This window comes from Pteropus alecto, unplaced genomic scaffold (genome assembly GCF_000325575.1).
Source record: "Pteropus alecto unplaced genomic scaffold, ASM32557v1 scaffold38, whole genome shotgun sequence".
Taxonomy (NCBI): Eukaryota; Metazoa; Chordata; class Mammalia; order Chiroptera; family Pteropodidae; genus Pteropus; species Pteropus alecto.
In genome coordinates, this window is record NW_006442512.1 from 6,682,588 (window position 1) to 6,685,903 (window position 3,316).

Sequence of the window (3,316 nt, forward strand, 5' to 3'; positions counted from 1 at the left end):
TTTTTCAATTCTAAATGATGGCCTTACTGGGTAGAGTCATCTTAGTTATATGTCCTTGCTTTTTATCACTCTGAATATTTCATGCCAATCCCTTCTGGCCTGCAAAGTTTCTATTGAGGAGTCAGTTGACAGTCTTCTGGGAACTCACCTGTAGGTAACTAATTGCTTTTCTCTTGTTGCTTTTAAGATTCTCTTTGTCTTTAACCTTTGATATTTTCATTAAGATGTGTCTTGGTGTGGGCCTCTTTGGGTTCATCTTGTTTGGGACTCTGCACTTCCTGGACTTGTATAGCTATTTCCTTTGCCAGGATAGGGAAGTTTTCCATCATTATTTCTTCAAATAAGTTTTCAATCCCTTGCTCTCTCCTCCTGGTACCCCTATGATATGAATGTTGGTATGCTTGATGTTTCCCAAAGGTTCCTTCAACTATCCTTATTTTTTAAATTCTTTTTTCTTTTTTGCTGTTCTGATTGGATGTTTACCACTTCCTTGTCTTCTAAATCACCGATTTGATCTTCAGCTTCATCTGATATAGTTTTCTTTTCAATTATTGTATTCTTCCTTTCTGACTGGCTCTTTTTTATGGTTTCTATATTATTTTTTTATGTTTACTATCTCTTGTTGAATTTCTCACTGAGTTCATCTATTCTTCCCCTAAGTTCATTGAGCATCCTTATAACCAGTGTTTGTACTCTGGATCTGGTAGATTGCTTGCCTCCATTTTGTTCAATTCCTTTTCTAGAGTTTCTGTTCTTTCACTGGGGCATTTTTCTTTGTCTCCTCATTTTGGCTGACTCCCTGTGTGTTTCTATGTATTAGGTGGAGCTGCTACATCTCCTAGTTTTGTCAGGAAGGTCTTACGTAGTAGATGTCCTGTGGGGCCCAGTGGCACAGTCTCCCTGGTCACCTAAGCAGAGTTCTCCAGGTGTGTCCCTTGTGTGGGTTGTGTGTGCCCTCCTGTTGTAGTTGAGCCTTGATTACTGTTTACACATCAGCGGGTATAATTGATCTTCAGGCTGACTGGCTGTTAGCACTGGCCATGACTCTGGTCATGACTATGGCCAAGATGAGCTATTGTGTAAGGGCTGACCCTAGAGAGTGGGATTCTCTATGGAGGGGTTCTGGTACCTGCTGAGTCTGCCCTTTGGGTGTGTCATTTGTAGAGCTAATTGGGTAGTGCTCTGGTTTGGTTTGAAGCCAGTCACTGGATGTGTGGGTTCTGGGGCCTCTTGGGAGGGGCTCTGGTGCAGGTGCAGGTTAGCTGCTGCTTATGCCTGGCTCGAGGCCACCTGGTAGGAACTACAAAGTAATCTGTAGTTGGTAGCTGTTTTTACTGGACTTGGAGGTGCCTGGGAGAGGCCATGCTATGAACTGAGGCCACTGCCACTACTGCCAGATGTATGGGGCATGCCAAAGACAGCTGCTGCTTGTTGGAGTTTTGTAGACCTTTCAGAGAATTTAGGGAAGTCCATAACTTGGGCTGATGCCAGCCACCTATGAGTAATAGCTGCTGAAAGAGGTTCGGGCCTGTGAGCAAATTGGGTGGGGTGGGTTCTCAGGGCATCACCAAGGTGCGGCGAGTTTGATGAAGACTCAGATTTGGTGCCTACCTGTAGGCTGGGTTGGGGGAGTGTTCAGCAAAGAAACAAAATGGTGGAGAAAGCTGCCCCTCCAGCCCTCACCCTGAGGCTAGATAGTTCGGTTCCTCCCCATATGTCCCTGGCACTTTTCCAGCTGCCACCTCAGCCTTGGAGATCAGATTGAGTGCATCTGTCACAGCAAGTTATGGCTGGGCCCTTTAAGAGGATGCCCGGGTCAATAGCAGCCCTATGTCTCTCAGCCCCAATCTCCGCTGGCTTTCACAACCAGAAGTTGTGGGGACTTCTCTTCCCAGCACTGAAACTCTCACCTGTGGTACTGGGACCCCTCACTCCTCAGGAAAGGATCAGCCCCTTTTTCATCTCTGCCCCTCCTATCAGTCCCAAAAGGAATTCTGTTCTGCTACTCTTCAGGTGGTTCTCAAGGGTGGTTATTCTATTATTTAGTTGTAGTTTTCATGTGGTTGTGGATAGAGGCGAGCACAGCATTTACCTATTCTATCCTATTGACTAGAAGCCAGAACTCACTGATTTTTATTTCTAATTCATTCTATCGAGTAATTTTGCTATTCTGAAATAAAACCATTATCTCTAATTTCCCATATCATCCTGTTTTTTTTTCTATTTATGATATCACATATTTGTTTTAGAAGTTTATCTGTTTTTAAAAAAATACCAAATGAAGTATTTCTGAGTTATAACAGTTTCTGTCTCTATGACTTTCTTGGATATTCCCTTTTCCTGAACAATATCAATTATCCTGATGTTGTTTGGGTCAGAATGATGTTGCAGATTCAAAGACTGCAGTAGGTAGAAATTGGCTCATGTCTGTCTCAATTCACAGTTTATAAAGTAATTGACATGAACATGGGCTTTGTGCAATTAAGGTTTAGGAAATAAAACAGAGTTTATTGGTCTCGATCAGGTTTAATGAACTCATAACTTCATCATTCTTTTTGTTTTACTTTGTTTATAATATCTTTGTAATATTAATGATTCGCATAATTGCACATACATTAAAAATTAATTTCAACTCAGAAATCTTGAGATACACAATAACTTTACACATATCTGAGGGGAATTTTGGCTCAGAAGGGAATTATTTCAACTCAAAGACAATGACACTAGGTAATGGATGTGAAGGGTCACAGGAAATATACAGATTTGAAATTAAAAAATGAGCTAATAGTATAACTTTAGAGCCAGATGAACTTTGTTTATATACATATCAAAAATCATCAGTTAATAAGTTTAAGGGTATTATTTCATGTTTATTTAAAGTCTCTTTACTATATATAGATTCTATTAACTAATTCAAGTTTTGTCACTCATATATTGTGTGACTTCTGACATTTGTTTTCATTTAAATGACTGCCTAAATTGTTGTTTTAGAAAGCAGAAATAGGTGAAGTGCATTTTCAAAATTTTCCAGCAAAAATCTTTTTAAGAATTGGGTGAACAAGAAATATTTGATTTTTTTTTTTTGTTTAAACAGAAAATTCAGTCAGAGTTTTCTCCTTTAAGTGAGGTAGCACCAGAATCTGGGAGGCTTACAGTGATTGAAAAATGGGGCAAGATGATATTCATGTTTTTCAAGCCCATAATGGAGTTTTGAAGATTTATAGTTTTTTGTTTGTAAGCAACACATAGGGTACAGTAGCTTTGAGGTATCTGGGACTCATAGCCAAGAATCCATGTATATCATGTGGCCATGATT